The sequence below is a fragment of the Triticum aestivum genome, chromosome 2A (genome assembly GCF_018294505.1).
Source record: "Triticum aestivum cultivar Chinese Spring chromosome 2A, IWGSC CS RefSeq v2.1, whole genome shotgun sequence".
Taxonomy (NCBI): Eukaryota; Viridiplantae; Streptophyta; class Magnoliopsida; order Poales; family Poaceae; genus Triticum; species Triticum aestivum.
In genome coordinates this window covers 91676970-91693946 of record NC_057797.1, presented here as the reverse complement: position 1 = coordinate 91693946, position 16977 = coordinate 91676970, and the positions used below count along the sequence as shown (strand labels likewise).

The 16977-nt window shown below is 45.8% G+C and overlaps 1 pseudogene; it reads right to left on the bottom strand.

The window, feature by feature from the left end:
• Window positions 1-2958: 2958 nt before the first annotated feature.
• On the bottom strand, window positions 2959-4595 carry LOC123184881 (metal tolerance protein 8-like; annotated as a pseudogene).
• Between the last annotated feature and the right edge of the window lie 12382 nt (window positions 4596-16977).

Below are 16977 nucleotides of genomic sequence, written 5' to 3'. Positions count from 1 at the left end.
TACATAGTATTATATGTGTTGTTTTCATTGTTAAGTCGTTTGTACTAAAGTTAGTATAAAATTGCAGCACTTGTTATGGGACCGAGGGAGTAGTAGCTAGTGGATGATTCATCTCGCACTGCTGCCTCACGTAATACTCCTTCAGCAATGGCAACTTTAATAGTACTTCCCAAAGAAATATAAGAGTGTTTAGATCACTACTTTATAGTTAGCTAAACACTCTTATATTTCTGTACGGAGGGAATACAATTTAGTGTTTCATTTTTGCCTTTTTCTTGAGCAATGGCAACTGGAGTGGTAATTGAGTTCATTTTTGTTGCTTATATATCCTACCAGTAGACCCAGTGAATGCCTGTTGCTCACAGTATGTGAAACAAAGATAAAAACAGCATGTACTGAAACACAATAAAAGTTGTCGAGTAAAACCATGACCATTGAGTGGCACTGTATAAAAAATGGAAGCCGAGAAATTAGTAACAGTACGGTGGTATATTCATCGAAAAGAGAATGCAATCAACTGGTAGCATGTCCACTGCAAGAGGGAATTTACACTACTATGCTTATCATCTAACCTGGTCTAAGCCAAAGCCTCCTGAAGTCTTAGGCGACTAAGGATCGCACTTGTAGTTTGATTAGCAGACGTAGGCTTATATAGCCATATAGGCACACTAGATCATAATGGCACATGGTAAACTGGCAACGGATCAGCAATAACAAATGAGTGCAAAATTTCTGTAAATATATGACTGCAAAAAAGCATGAAGGTTAGAAACAAAACTGAGCCATGTGGAATTTAAACACAAAAAGAAGCAAAGATTAGAAAACAGAGCACCAGTACTTGTGCTTATGAGGCTGCAGCTGTAATATCAGTTACTGAATTCATGCTTTGACATGATCATCTATTTTGACAACACAGCAATAAAATAAGTACGTATGGTACAAATGTACAAGAAAATCTAGAAGGTACATTATTCCTTGGATAAATGCATAAATACATTACGCTAGTAAGATGGTTCATGGTAAATTGGCAACAGACCAGCGATAACATCTCATACTGCTGCCACCTCGACCAACTGGCAGGCACAAAGATGAGCAGGGATAGAGAGTGATGCAGCGGCAGCCTCAGCAGCAGAGGCGGGGTTCGCCACCAGGGGCGGCGCAGAGGAGGGCAGGCTCGTGTCGCCAGGGGGCGGTCAAACTCAAAACCCTGTGCACGTGAACTCGTTGAATGTTGGACATTAAGCAAAGATTGCAACAATTGCAGCATTGCTGTAGGTCAGCGTGATCGCCTCAAGAATCATGCTCACACCGAACTCTTTCCTCCATCTCAGCATGTCTGCACACATATGCATCGTGTTAACAGCGTCAAACTCCATGTCCTTCGAGAACCTGCATGACAAATCGCATGGCAAGTTTTAGATCATGGCATTTCACAACGTTATCCAAATTGTAGAAGAAGGCAAAAGGGGGTAAAAAACCTCTGAAGCTATAGGCACAAGAATGATCAAGAAATTAACCAAAGTGGAGCACATTTAGAAAAAATATATTAACAAATGGCTTTAACATATACAATATTCAGTCCACGATATTCGCACTATTTTGCAGATCAAAAGGACTTGAAAGATTCACTCACATCGATCACTATGGGAACACCCCAATAGAGCATTCATCACAAGACCAAAAGAGAGGAACCTGATGGTCGTGGCCTCCCAATCTATTCGGACCAATTCATCAACCAAAAGAGCATCTTGCTCTTCACTGCGGCACTCTGATTCAAGAACTGAAGGGAATGTCTTTTGCATACTATCCTGTATGCTTTCATCAGTCTGTTCCCCTCCAAACGATAATTTACTCCTTGCCAAAAGACACGGCGATGCAAGCAACAAGGTCCTGCAGCAAGAAGAGTTGGGACCAAACTTACAGATTCCATAGCAAGAATAGGAAGTGTATATAGGCTCTCCCAGTAAACAGCAAAACAGAGGATTACGCAACTAGATATGATCATCTAATAACGCATGATACTCATCAACGAATGAATTAAGTGTTTGTTTTTCTGTTCCATATTTCTACACTCCTGCGACTGTCCTACATACATGCACATGCTTCCAAATTATATATTGACATTAATTACTCTATTGTTGCTCTTTTTGGCATCTCAATCTCCAAATTAAAACAACAATGATGAGGATGATGATGACTATTATGATGTTTACTATGATAGCTAAACAAAAATGATTGATCTGAAGTACGTATACTCATCCATCTGATGCTTTTTTTTCATTAATCTTGACATGCTTCATTTTAGATCCCACATGTTCCTTCATTGCTTCCACTGCTACAATCAGTGGTGGTGGTGGCCAGTGGGGATGACGGAGAAAGACATACCTATGTAGGCACATACCAGGTGATGAATAAGAGAGAACACATGAAATGGATACAATTTGATGTCGAAGATACAGCCGAATTATATCTGAGCTGAACTAAGGTTCCTGTTGCACTGCTCCAACAACACGGGCTTGCATTATTCAGTGTAACTCTTTGATTTAGAGGCTTCACTTCTCGTTGTATTGCTACTTAATTTGCTTTCTCCATTCATTTGCTTGCTTAAGTTTGTACTGGTTATATATGGTCATGTAATCCTTTCTTTTCTGCTGGCATTGTGCTCTTTGTTTACTTCATTAATCTGCTTGTTTAAGCTTGAACTGCTTATCACCATGTGACTGTAGCCTAGGGCTGGAGGAAAGCTTTTATGAAGTCTATATGCAACATGGACAATATACAGCATCTAAATATTAAGCTGCTCAGACCAAAATGATTAAGCTGCAAACCTGTATTTCAATGCAATTTCCTTCCAACAGTACATAAAGGATGGCTCCTGAATGGAGAGCACTACAGATATATTTGTTCTGTGCCAAAATCCTATCACTCTACCGACAAGTGTCGCTATACCAACAACTGCTATCTTTCGACACATTCAATCTGGATAGTCAGATCTTGAACCCCAGCTTCTTGAAATATCCGTGAAGCACTTTCTCTTATAACAGACTTGTCAGCTTCAGCTGATATATGAAGATGAAAAGTGCCTACAATATCGGTGTTTGTCAAGTTCCATAAATGAACATTATGGACTCCAATCACACCATTAATCTTCTTAACATCATCCAGTGCTGCTTCAAAGTCCTTCTCATGGCTCCTTGAACTCTTTGCAACAAAATTTCAGCAGAATTTCTCAACAATGGAAGGACAGAAGCCACAATCATTATTGAAATGAATACAGAGCAAATGGGATCTGCTATTAGCCATCCCTTGTACTTAATTAGTAGGGTCGAGATCACAACACCGACGCTTCCCATTGTGTCAGCTAGGACATGTAAGAAGATACCTTCCATGTTATGGTCAATGTGACGCCGGCTTGCTGGCTTGGCATGGTTTCCGATTTCTGACGATTCCACTTCTCCATTACAAGACTGAGATTCTGCACCATGAGAGTGCACATTTATCAGTGGAATCTCTAGAAGTCCTTTCTCACCGTTGATGCTGCGACAATCTTGATGAGCCTGATCTACACCCTGCTGGTGATGTTCCACATGGCCATTGTGACCATGCTTGTGGCTACAACTATGGTTATGTTGATGATGATTCTCTGCATTGTTACTATCATGTCGGTGATTATGATGATGGCTCTTATTTGTGTCTCCATGATGACCAGAACATGTCTTCTCGTGATCAGCACTCTGATGAACATGGTCATGATGGTGATGGTGATCTTCATGACCATGATCATGATGGTGATCTTCATGACCATGATCATGTGAACGAGAATGGGAATGTGAATGGGAGTGAGAGCAGCTACCGCCATGCGCATGATGGTGCTCCTCATGAAAGAAAACCAATCCAATGATATTTACGAAAAGTCCACCAACAGAAACTGCCAAAAGGCTACTTGTTGATATCTCTCGAGGCTCGAGTATCCTCTCGAACGACTGCAACACAATCAGTGCCCCAACAAGTACCAAGAACACTGCATTAACATACCCAGATAGCACCTCGAACCTGCCCCTTCCATAGTTATACAATCCATTTGCAGGCAGCCTCGCGATGTACGATGCATATAGTCCAATTGCCAGAGCAGCAGAATCAAACAACATATAGCAAGCGTCAGAGAGCAGCCCAAGGCTATTGCTCATGAAACCACTGGCAAACTCAACAAACATGTAAGCTGTATTGATCAACAGAAAAGTAGCAATCTTCCTGGACTTGCGTTCACTAAGGATATGCCGGACTGGCCCCATGACAGCCTCATACACCGACTCGTCAGTGCTCCCAAGCTCAACATATCCTGAAGGAGTCAGCTCCCTGCTGGCGATCCACAAGATGAACCCACAAATTAAGAAGCCGGGCAACGACAGCTTTGGGTAGTACACCAGCTCCAGAACAATAGTGCACACAAAGGTCATTGCAAAATTCATGCTTGGTCTGCTGCTACTACTACTGCTGTCGTAGGCTTGCCGTCGTCCCAAGGCCATGCCAAAGACAGCCGCGTTAAGGAGAAGCCACCAGAGCTGGCCAATCGGGACACCATGGCTGGTGTCAGTGCCACCAAGAAAGAAGAGGCCCGCAAGTGCCGGCGCCTAGAGGAAGGTAGCGGCGAGGGCATAAACGGCCGCGCGGGCTTGGCGGCCGCGGGTGACACTGTGATGACGGCTCCGGTGACCGAATGGAGGGGGAAGGACACCGTGATGACGACTCCCGTGACCAAACGGAGTCCGGCCAGGTATATATATTAATTAATTAAGCATGTGCTGACTATAGCTAATTGATGCATTAATTGTTTTTGGTATGTACACATATTAACTCTCTTCTTTTTCTTCTGTTCTAGCACTCCGGATCGAGCAACACTTCGGTAACGAGACGAGGCCCGAAGAGAAAGTTGCGCGCGGATGAAAGGTACACGATCATCAAAATTGATCACGCTGGCCAACCGATTGAACCCCTCCGGACCAAGCAAAAATTTAATGCTCAGTGCGGGGTTCTAGTTAGGGACATGATCCCGATCAGCATCGAGCAATGGTTGAATCCCAAGGACAAAGACTCTCAGGTGTCTTATGTCAGCGATAGGCAGAAAGCTTAACTGTGGACCGCGCTGCAGGAAAAATTCACCTTCCCGCCAGAGGAGGATCCAAAGAATCCAGTTAAAAAGCCAATGATCAAGGCTTATGCTCTTAAGAAGATGGCTGAGCTATTCAGGAGGTGGAAGAATGAGCTGAAATCATTGTTTGTCGACCAAGACAAGACTCCAGAATTCATCGGCCGATTTGAGAAGATCAAAGATCAGTGGCCCGCATTTTTCACCAAAAAGAAATCTGAGAGAGCAGCGAAGATGTCAGCGACAAATAAGAAAAATGCTGCAAAGAAGAAGAATCACCATCGCACAGGGTCAGGTGGCTACCTGAAAGCCCGACTGTTGTGGGACAAGGCTGAGAATGACCTCATTGATAAAGGGATCGAACCAGAGACGCGACGCTGGCCAGACCATTGCAGGACTTGGTTCTTCGGGGTTGGGGGAAAATTGGACCCTGTAACAGGGAAGTGCGTTTGGACCAACGAGCAGCTGAACACACCCATCGAGAAGCTTCAAGAGTATATCGAAAAGGCGCGGCTGAAGGAAATATGCCCTAGAGGCAATAATAAAGTTATTATTTATTTCCTTATATCATGATAAATGTTTATTATTCATGCTAGAATTGTATTAACCGGAAACATAATACATGTGTGAATACATAGACAAACAGAGTGTCACTAGTATGCCTCTACTAGACTAGCTCGTTAACCAAAGATGGTTATGTTTCCTAACCATGGACAAAGAGTTGTTATTTGATTAACATGATCACATCATTAGGTGAATGATCTGATTGACATGACCCATTGCATTAGCTTCGCACCCGATCGTTTAGTATGTTGCTATTGCTTTCTTCATGACTTATACATGTTCCTATGACTGAGATTATGCAACTCCCGTTTGCCGGAGGAACACTTTGTGTGCTACCAAACGTCACAACGTAACTGGGTGATTATAAAGGAGCTCTACAGGTGTCTCCAAAGGTAGATGTTGGGTTGGCGTATTTCGAGATTAGGATTTGTCACTCCGATTGTCGGAGAGGTATCTCTGGGCCCTCTCGGTAATGCACATCACATAAGCCTTGCAAGCATTGCAACTAATCAGTTAGTTGTGAGATGATGTATTACGGAACGAATAAAGAGACTTGCCGGTAACGAGATTGAACTAGGTATTGAGATACCGACGATCGAATCTCGGGCAAGTAACATACCGATGACAAAGGGAACAACGTATGTTGTTATGCGGTCTGACCGATAAAAGATCTTCGTAGAATATCTAGGAGCCAATATGAGCATCCAGGTTCCGCTATTGGTTATTGAACGGAGACGTGTCTCGGTCATGTCTACATTGTTCTCGAACCCGTAGGGTCCGCACGCTTAAGGTTTTGATGACAGTTATATTATGAGTTTATGCATTTTGATGTACCGAAGTTTGTTTGGAGTCCCGGATGTGATCACGGACATGACGAGGAGTCTCGGAATGGTCGAGACATAAAGATTGATATATTGGAAGCCTATATTTGGATATCGGAAGTGTTCCGGGTGAAATCGGGATTTTACCGGATTACCGGGAGGTTACGGGAACCCCCCGGGAGGTATATGGGCCTTAGTGGGCCTTAGTGGAAGAGAGGAGAGGTGGCCAGGGCTGGGCCGCGCGCCCCTTCCCCTTAGTCCGAATAGGACAAGGAGAGGGGGCCGGCGCCCCCCTTCCTTCTCTCTCCTCTTTCCTCCCTCCCGAATCCTATTCCAACTAGGAAAGGGGGGAATCCTACTCCCGGAGGGAGTAGGACTCCTCCTGGCGCGCCCTATCCTGGCCGGCCACCCCCCTTTGATCCTTTATATACGGAGGAAGAGGGCACCCCTAGACACACAAGTTGATCCACGTGATCATATTCTTAGCCGTGTGCGGTGCCCCCTTCCACCATAGTCCTCGATAATATTATTGTAACACCCCGGATGTAACTTTCCCAATTTGTACTCCACTCTTGCCGTTTCGGCGTTAAGTTATATTTATTTTCTCAGGTTCGGGTCCTTGTCTCCGTGTGTTGTTGTCATTGTCGTGCATCTCATATCATGTCATCATGTGCATTGCATTTGCATATGTGTTCGTCTCATGCATTCGAGCATTTTCCTCGTTGTTCGTTTTGCATTCCGGCGCTTCGTTCTCCTCCGGTGGTCATTTCTAGCTTTCTTTCGTGTGTGGGGATTAAACATTTCCGGATTGGACCGAGACTTGCCAAGCGGCCTTGGTTTACTACCAGTAGACCGCCTGTCAAGTTTCGTACCATTTGGACTTCGTTTGATACTCCAACGGTTAACCGAGGGACCGAAAAGGCCTCGTGTGTGTTGCAGCCCAACACCCCTCCAATTTGGCCCAAAACCCACCTAGCTCTGCTCCATCATCTAGAGCGTTCGATCACGATTGCGTGGCCGAAAACTGCACCTCATTTGGACTCTCCTAGCTCCCTCTATGGCTATAAAAAGACCCCTCCGAATCCGGATCTTCCTCTACCCCCGAAACCCTAAAAAAACCTCGCGCGCCGCCGGACATTGTCCGCCCGGGGCGGACACTCCGCGCCACCGCCCCTGCACCAATGGCGTTCTGCCACGTGGCACTCGCCGCCGCCTCCCACTGCCGGGCCTGGGAAGCCCAAGGCCGGCCCCCGAGGGCCCGTTCCCCGCGCCGCCGCCCGTCTCCTCCAGCCTCGCCGCGCGCCAGCCCCGCCGCCCACTCCAGTGCGCCGCCGCCGCCAAGCCGCCGTCGCCGCCCCGCCGCTTACCTCGCCGCCGCCGCCCGCGGGAAGCCGCGAGCTCGCCGCCCTGCGTCCCCGGTGGCCGCCGTCGCCGTCCGCCGCCAGATCCGGCCCGGATCCGGCCGGGTCCGGCTCTCCCTCGCCTCCCCGCCGGTTTTGCGACCTCGCCGGAGCAAGTCAACCCTCGCCGGAGTTCTCGGTTCGTGTGCGTGAACAGTAAACCCTAGATCTCGAGGTGATTTTTTCTACTAAGTCCTGAAATTCTCAGTCCATATGCACATGTTCGTAGCCCCGTAACTTTGCATCCGTAGCCCGATTCATGCATATAGCATATCAAAATGTTCATCTCAGAGAGTACATCATTTCATTCCATTGCATCATTTTCATTTGAGTTCATCTTGATGCCCGAAATGCTGTTAGAAGAGGGCTACTTGAGATAATTGTCACATCTGCTACTCCATTTAGGTTTTTGTCATTTTTGCCATGATTAATGTGTGCATGATATGCCCTGATGCTCTACATGTGTTTTGTTCAGGGTTTTGTCATCTTTCCAGAGGTGCAACCCATGTATTTTTGTGATGTGTGTGGTGACTTGTGCAAGCTTGCAAAGTGGTGCACTTGCTAATTCTGTTTTCAGGGACTTAGTAATTTCACTAAGTCCTGGAGCTGTTTATCTCATGATGCCATATGATCATGTTGTTTCCTAGTGATCCGTGCCTCTTTTGAGGATGATCAGTAAGGATGTTTTGTTAATATTGTAGTACTCTGTCCATCCGTGTCCTTGTTTGCAATTATGGGGCACCCTAGCTTGAGTCAATCGAGCTCTACTTTTGCTACTTTGTGAATCTGGGCAGATTGTCAACTTGTTTGCAATTTTGCCGATGATGTTGTAGTTGATCAGTATATGCTATGCTATTGTTCTTGCCATTTCTAGCTTGAATTTTGTGCCTTCTTGATGGGTGTATACTTGTCTTGCCATGTCTTGCACCGTAGTGAGTGCATCGAGCTCGTAAACATGCCTACTTGAGTTATATTTCAGCATGTGTCAGTTTTTCACTAAGTCTGAAAACTGATTATGTTTTTGCTATGTTCACATGCTTGCAATTGTATTTTCTGATCCCTTTTGGCTCAAGGTCACTAAGGGATTTTTGTTAAGCTCTTTGAGTAGCTCCATGCCATGATTTACTTTGCCATGTTCAGGTCATGTAACATGTAGTTTTGGTACTCCGAAGACTGCTACCTGATCTGAAATTCCAGACAAGTGTTAATTTCACTAAGTCTGAGATCTGTTTGTCATATGCATTTTTGCCATGCTTGTTTGAACCTGTTAATGGATGATTTAGCCGTAGCTCAGTGCTAGACTTTTGTTAAGCATCTTGTGTGCATCCCTGCCATGTACTTTGTTGTCATGTTTGGGTGCTGTAGCATGTTCATCTCATTGCATTTAGATGGCTACTTGCTGTAAATCGCAGACCGGTGTCATTTTGAATCGCTTGCCATTTCCAAACCGTAACTCCGATTCTGGTGTTCTTTATATCGTTTTCAAGCGATTTCATCTCATATTTCCAGTGGCACACTTGGATTTCCAAGTTGAGGCCAGGTTCATGCATTTCCTGTCATATCTTGCATTTTGCATTCCGCATCGCATCTCGCTTAGCATACCATCTTTGCATTGCGTTGTTTGAGTTTGCACGTGGTTGATTGTATCCTTGTTGCTTCTTTGTCTTGTTTGGGTAGAGCCGGGAGATGAGTTTGCTAACGAGGAGCCCGTTGAGTTTGCTTTCGAGGATCCAGTCAACTGTGACAACTGTGCAGGCAAGATGATCATACCCTCGAAATCACTACTATCTTTACTATGCTAGTTTGCTCGCTCTTTTGCTATGCCAATGCTACGATGCCTACCATTTGCTTTCAAGCCTCCCAAATTGCCATGTCAAACCTCTAACCCACCATGTCCTAGCAAACCGTTGATTGGCTATGTTATTGCTTTGCTCAGCCCCTCTTATAGCGTTGCTAGTTGCAGGTGAAGATTGGAGGTCGTTCCTTGTTGGAACATTTATTTACTTGTTGGGATATCATTATATTATCTTGTTATCTTAATGCATCTATATACTTGATAAAGGGTGGAAGGCTCGGCCTCTCGCCTAGTGTTTTGTTCCACTCTTGCCGCCCTAGTTTCCGTCATATCGGTGTTATGTTCCCAGATTTTGCGTTCCTTACGCGGTTGGGTTATAATGGGAACCCCTTGATAGTTCGCCTTGATTAAAGCTTTTCCAGCAATGCCCAACATTGGTTTTACCATTCGCCACCTAGCCTTTTTCTTTCCCTTGGGTTTTGCAGACTCAAGGGTCATCTTATTTTAACCCCCCCGGGCCAGTGCTCCTCTGAGTGTTGGTCCACCTGTCAGCTACCGGTGGCCACCAGGGGCAACTCTGGGCTGGCCTACCCGTACCTAGGACAATCTAAGTGTGCCCTGAGAAAGAGATATGTGCAGCTCCTATCGGGATTTGTCGGCACATTCGGGCGGTGTTGCTGGTCTTGTTTTAACCTGTCGAAGTGTCTTGAATTACCGAGATACCGAGTCTGATCAGAACATCTTGGGAGGAGGTCTATTCCTTCGTTGACCGTGAGAGCTTGTCATGGGCTAAGTTGGGACTCCCCTGCAGGGATTTGAACTTTCGAAAGCCGTGCCCGCGGTTATGGGCAGATGGGAATTTGTTAATGTCCGGTTGTAGATAACTTGAACCTTAATTTAATTAAAATGAATCAACTGAGTGTGTTACCGTGATGGCCTCTTCTCGGCGGAGTCCGGGAAGTGGACACGGTGTTGGAGTAATGTTTGCGCAGGTGGTTCTCCAGTTTCTCGCTCGCGCTGTGCCTCCTCTTCTCGCTCTCTTTTGCGTATAAGCTAGCCACCATACTTGCTAGTCGCTTGCTGCAGCTCCACATATTTTATCTTGTCATACCTATAAGCTTAAATAGTCTTGATCGCGAGGGTGCGAGATTGCTGAGTCCCTGTGGCTCACAGATTACTATTACACCAGATGCAGGGCCTGATGATTCCGCTCCAGGAGACGCGTATGAGCTCAAGTGGGAGTTCGACGAAGACTCTCAACGTTACTATGTTTCCTTTCCCGATGATCAGTAGTGGTGCCCAGTTGGGGGTGAACGGGACCGTTGTCGCATGTTGGGTTCTCTTCTATTTTGGGCGCCGTAGTCGGGCCATGAGTGTTTGGATGATGTAATGCTATTTGTGTACTTGATTGACGTGGCGAGTGTAAGCCAACTATGTTATCTCCCCTTTATTATTTATATTACATGGGATGTTGTGAAGATTGCCTAACTTGCGACATATGCCTTTAATGCGATTATGTCTCTAAGTCGTGCCTCGACACGTGGGAGCTATAGTCGCATCGAGGGTGTTACAAGTTGGTATCAGAGCCATCCCCGACCTTAGGAGCCCCATTGCTTGATCGTTTTTAGCGGCCGAGTTGTGTCTAGAAAAATGTTTTGAGTCATTTAGGAATTATATATCGGAGAGTTTAGGAATTCTTTTTACTTCCCAGTCTCCTCATTGCTCTGGTAAGGCATCCTGACGTAGAGTTTTGACTCTTCTCTTCTCAAATTTCATTAAAAAAAATTTTAGGATCACGCGGGTATCTTGGAATCGTTCCGATGGTTTTATGATGAGAACATTGTCTTGGTGCCTCCTGTCAGGGGTTTAGTGGAAGTGTCCCGGGGAGTTGATCTCTGAGGTGTTGTCATCATAATTTTATCGTTGCAGTTCTGAAATACCTGAGTTTAGTACGCCGACATCGAAAATCTCTTTTATGCAGTTCGTTGGTGAGATAACCTCGACGCCACCCAGTACTGGGGCGGGAGTTCGGGAGTATCGCCATAACTTGTATAACGGATGCTTTTCAAAGGTTGAGGTAGATGGTTTCCGAAGGTTTCTTGGTTATGTGTTGAAGGATGGATACAGCTGGATGTAGGATTTGCTAGTTTGGGTGAGATATTATGCTTCCCCTGTATCCCCAACACCTGATTGCATAACCGGAAAGGTTCGGGAGTTTCATAGGTGGGAATTCTAGTAGCTCTAGTTCTTCTTCCACGGATATTGGTTTGAGATTGGGATTTCTTACCGATTATTCGTTCTTGATCCGTACCTTGTTGATTTATTTCTCTACCTTAATTCTACGTGGCTTCTCAATTTATGGATATGTGACCATTTCAAGAGGAATGCATTCGTTCATTTTGTTCGGATGTGAAGACTATATGTTGCAATTCTCATTCCGTTGGATTCAGCTTCAATATTTATCTATCAATGTGCTAATGGATGGTCAACCTCTTCAGGATGGCTCCTCCAACGTGCACGACTCCAAATCCTGATCCGCCACCACCTCCACCTCCTCCAGAGGCATGGCAAGCTGTGATGGCCGCAACCAATGCAAACACACAGTTGATCATGCAAATTCTTCAAGAGCGCAATCAAGGCAACCAAGGGAATCAAGGCAGCAATCAGAATCACTTTGCTACACTCAACCAGTTCCTTGCTAACGGGCCAAAGACTTTCAGCAATTGTGTTGAGGCAACTGATGCTGACGATTGGCTTGTGGATCTGTGCAAGCATTTCGAGTGCAGTAACGTCAGGCCTGAGGACTTTGTAAAGTTCGCTTCCTTCCAACTCAAAGATCAAGCTGCAGAATGGTTCCAGCAGTACAAGGATTCCAGAGGTGGACGTGTTATCACTTGGGATGATTTCCGTCGAGATTTCCGAGCTCATCATATTCCTCAGAGCGTGGTTGAAAGCAAGCGTGAGGAATTCCGCAATCTGAAGCAAGGCTCTTTGTCTGTCTATGACTACAACAAGTTGTTCCAGAAGCTCGCCCGCTTTGCTAAGCAGGACGTACCTGATGAAAAGAGCATGATATACCAGTTCAGGGGTGGTCTCAGAGAAGAAATTCAGCTAGCTCTTGTTCTCTTCGAGCCCTTGAGATACAATGAGTTCTACAACATGGTGCTGAAACAAGAGGCTGCTCATTTGAGGTGTGATGCTTCCAAGAAGCAAGCCAGAGATGTTACTCCTTCTTCCTCTACTCAAGTGGCCAAGCAGCAGAAGTTTTGGCTTCCTCCTCCTCCGTTTTGTCAGCCGTATCAGCAGAAGAGCAAAGGTGGCAGTGGTTCTTCCCACCCACCCAACCCTGGCTTTCAGAACAAGACTTCGTCTCAAGCTCCAAGATCGAGTGCTCCGTATCACCGTCCGCTTTCAGAGGTCACGTGCGACAAGTGCCAACAGAAGGGTCACTATGCCAACAAGTGTTTCAACCAGAGGCGTCTTCCTCCTCCTCCTCCTGTCAGATCGGCAAGTACAGCTGTGGTCAAGCATAACCCCAAGTCCGCCAAGGTCAACTTGATGAATGCAGCTCAGGCAGAGGACTCGTCAGATGTGATCATGGGTAACCTTCCTGTTAATGATATTCCTGCAAAAGTTCTTTTTGACACTGGTGCATCGCATTGCTTCATCTCGAGACCGTTTACAAATAGGCATGATTTGGTTTCGCAAGTTTTGCCTAGTCCTTTAGCAGTTGTCTCTCCCGGTAAGCGCATGCAGGCTAACTCCATCGTTCCGGATGTTACTATCACTTTGGGTGCCTACAAGTTTCTAGCTTCCCCAACGGCTCTTGGTGACTCAGATATTGATCTTATTCTCGGAATGGATTGGCTTTCTAAGCACAAGGCACATCTTGATTGTGCTACCAGGCAGATTCAATTGACTCATTCGTCTGAGGATGTAATTGTCTTTGCCGCTCGTGATGATACCATCCGTCTGTTTTCTCTCAATGAGAAGGGTGAACTGGATGCTATCTCACAAATTCCAGTCGTTTGCGAATATCAGGACGTCTTTCCAGAAGAGCTTCCAGGAATGCCTCCGCACCGGCCAGTTGAATTCATTATTGATCTTGAGCCTGGCACGGAACCTGTGTGCAAGCGTCCTTACAAGCTCGGACCTGAAGAGTTGAAGGAGCTGAAGAAGCAACTCGATATTCAAGAGAAAATGGGTCTCATCCGGCCTAGTTCTTCTTCGTGGGGTTGTGGTGTTCTTTTTGTGAAGAAGAAGGATGGAACGGACCGACTTTGTGTTGATTACCCTCCAGTGAACAAGAAGACCATCAAGAACAAATACCCACTTCCCAACATCAATGAGCTGTTCGAACAACTCAAAGGTGCCAAAGTATTCTCCAAGCTTGATCTCCGCATGGGTTATCATCAGATTCGAATCCGTGAGCAAGATATTCCCAAGACAGCTTTCAGAACAAGCTTTGGTTCTTATGAATACACTGTCATGTCTTTTGGCCTTGCCAACGCTCCTCCGACGTTCTCTCGCATGATGAACTTCATCTTCAATGCCTACACCAATGACTTCGTTTTGGTCTATCTCGACGACATTCTGGTTTTCTCCAAGAACAAGGAAGATCAAGCCAAGCACTTGCATTTGGTTCTCGATAAGCTCAGGGAACATCAGTTCTACGCCAAGTTCTCCAAGTGTGAATTTTGGCTCGATGAGGTTCTTTATCTTGGTCATATCATCTCTGCCAAGGGCATTGCCGTGAATCCCAAGAACATGAAGCAACTCCTGAAGGAAATATGCCCTAGAGGCAATAATAAAGTTATTATTTATTTCCTTATATCATGATAAATGTTTATTATTCATGCTAGAATTGTATTAACCGGAAACATAATACATGTGTGAATACATAGACAAACAGAGTGTCACTAGTATGCCTCTACTTGACTAGCTCGTTAATCAAAGATGGTTATGTTTCCTGACCATGAACAATGAGTTGTTATTTGATTAACGAGGTCACATCATTAGTTGAATGATCTGATTGACATGACCCATTCCATTAGCTTAGCACCTGATCGTTTAGTATGTTGCTATTGCTTTCTTCATGACTTATACATGTTCCTATGACTATGAGATTATGCAACTCCCGTTTGCCGGAGGAACACTTTGGGTGCTACCAAACGTCACAACGTAACTGGGTGATTATAAAGGAGCATTACAGGTGTCTCCAAAGGTAGATGTTGGGTTGGCGTATTTCGAGATTAGGATTTGTCACTCCGATTGTCGGAGAGGTATCTCTGGGCCCTCTCGGTAATGCACATCACATAAGCCTTGCAAGCACTGCAACTAATATGTTAGTTGTGAGATGATGTATTACGGAACGAGTAAAGAGACTTGCCGGTAACGAGATTGAACTAGGTATTGGATACCGACGATCAAATCTCGGGCAAGTAACATACCGATGACAAAGGGAACAATGTATGTCGTTATGCGGTCTGACCGATAAAGATCTTCGTAGAATATGTAGGAGCCAATATGGGCATCCAGGTCCCGCTATTGGTTATTGACCGGAGACGTGTCTCGGTCATGTCTACATTGTTCTCGAACCCGTAGGGTCCGCACGCTTAAGGTTACGATGACAGTTATATTATGAGTTTATGCATTTTGATGTACCGAAGGTTGTTCAGAGTCCCGGATGTGATCACGGACATGACGAGGAGTCTCGAAATGGTCGAGACATAAAGATTGATATATTGGAAGCCTATGTTTGGACATCGGAAGTGTTCCGGGTGAAATCGGGATTTTACCGGGTTACCGGGAGGTTACCGGAACCCCCCGGGAGCCATATGGGCCATCATGGGCCTTAGTGGAAAGGAGAAAGGGGCAGCCCAAGGGGGCTGCGCGCCTCCCCCCTTCCCCTAGTCCTATTAGGACTAGGAGAGGTGGCCGGCCACCCTTCTCCCTCTTTCCCCCTTGGGAATCCTAGTTGGAATAGGATTGGGGGGGAGTCCTACTCCCGGTAGGAGTAGGACTCCTCCTACGCCTCTCCCTCTTGGCCGGCGCCCCCTCCCCCCTTGGCTCCTTTATATACGGAGGCAGGGGCACCTCTAAACACACAAGTTGACACAAGTTGATCCACGTGATCTATTCCTTAGCCGTGTGCGGTGCCCCCTGCCACCATATTCCTCGATAATACTGTAGCGGAGTTTAGGTGAAGCCCTGCTGCTGTAGTTCATCAAGATCGTCACCACGCCGTCGTGCTGACGAAACTCTTCCCCGACACTTTGCTGGATCGGAGTCCGGGGATCGTCATCGAGCTGAACGTGTGCTCGAACTCGGAGGTGCCGTAGTTTCGGTGCTTGATCGGTTGGATCGAGAAGACGTACGACTACTTCCTCTATGTCGTGTCATCGCTTCCGCAGTCGGTCTGCGTTGGGTACGTAGACAATACTCTCCCCTCGTTGCTATGCATCACATGATCTTGCGTGTGCGTAGGAAATTTTTTGAAATTACTACGAAACCCAACAGTGGCATCCGAGCCTAGGTTATTGATGTTGATGTTATATGCTCGAGTAGAACACAAGTGAGTTGTGGACGATACAAGTCATACTGCCTACTAGCATGTCATATTTTGGTTCGGCGGTATTGTTGGACGAGACGACCCAGACCAACCTTACGCGTACGCTTACGCGAGACCGGTTCCCTCGACGTGCTTTGCACAGAGATGGCTTGCGGGCGACTGTCTCTCCAACTTTAGTTGAACCAAGTATGGCTACGCCCGGTCCTTGCGAAGGTTAAAACGGAGTCTATTTGACAAACTATCGTTATGGTTTTGATGCGTAGGTGAGATTGGTTCTTACTTAAGCCCGTAGCAGCCACGTAAAACATGCAACAACAAAGTAGAGGACGTCTAACTTGTTTTTGCAGGGCATGTTGTGATGTGATATGGTCAAGGCATGATGCTGAATTTTATTGTATGAGATGATCATGTTTTGTAACCGAGTTATCGGCAACTGGCAGGAGCCATATGGTTGTCGCTTTATTGTATGCAATGCAATCGCGATGTAATGCTTTACTTTATTACTAAACGGTAGTGATAGTCGTGGAAGCATAAGATTGGCAAGACGACAACGATGCTACGATGGAGATCAAGGTGTCGCGCCGGTGACGATGGTGATCATGACGGTGCTTCGGAGATGGAGATCACAAGCACAAGATGATGATGGCCATATCATATCACTTATATTGATTGCATGTGAT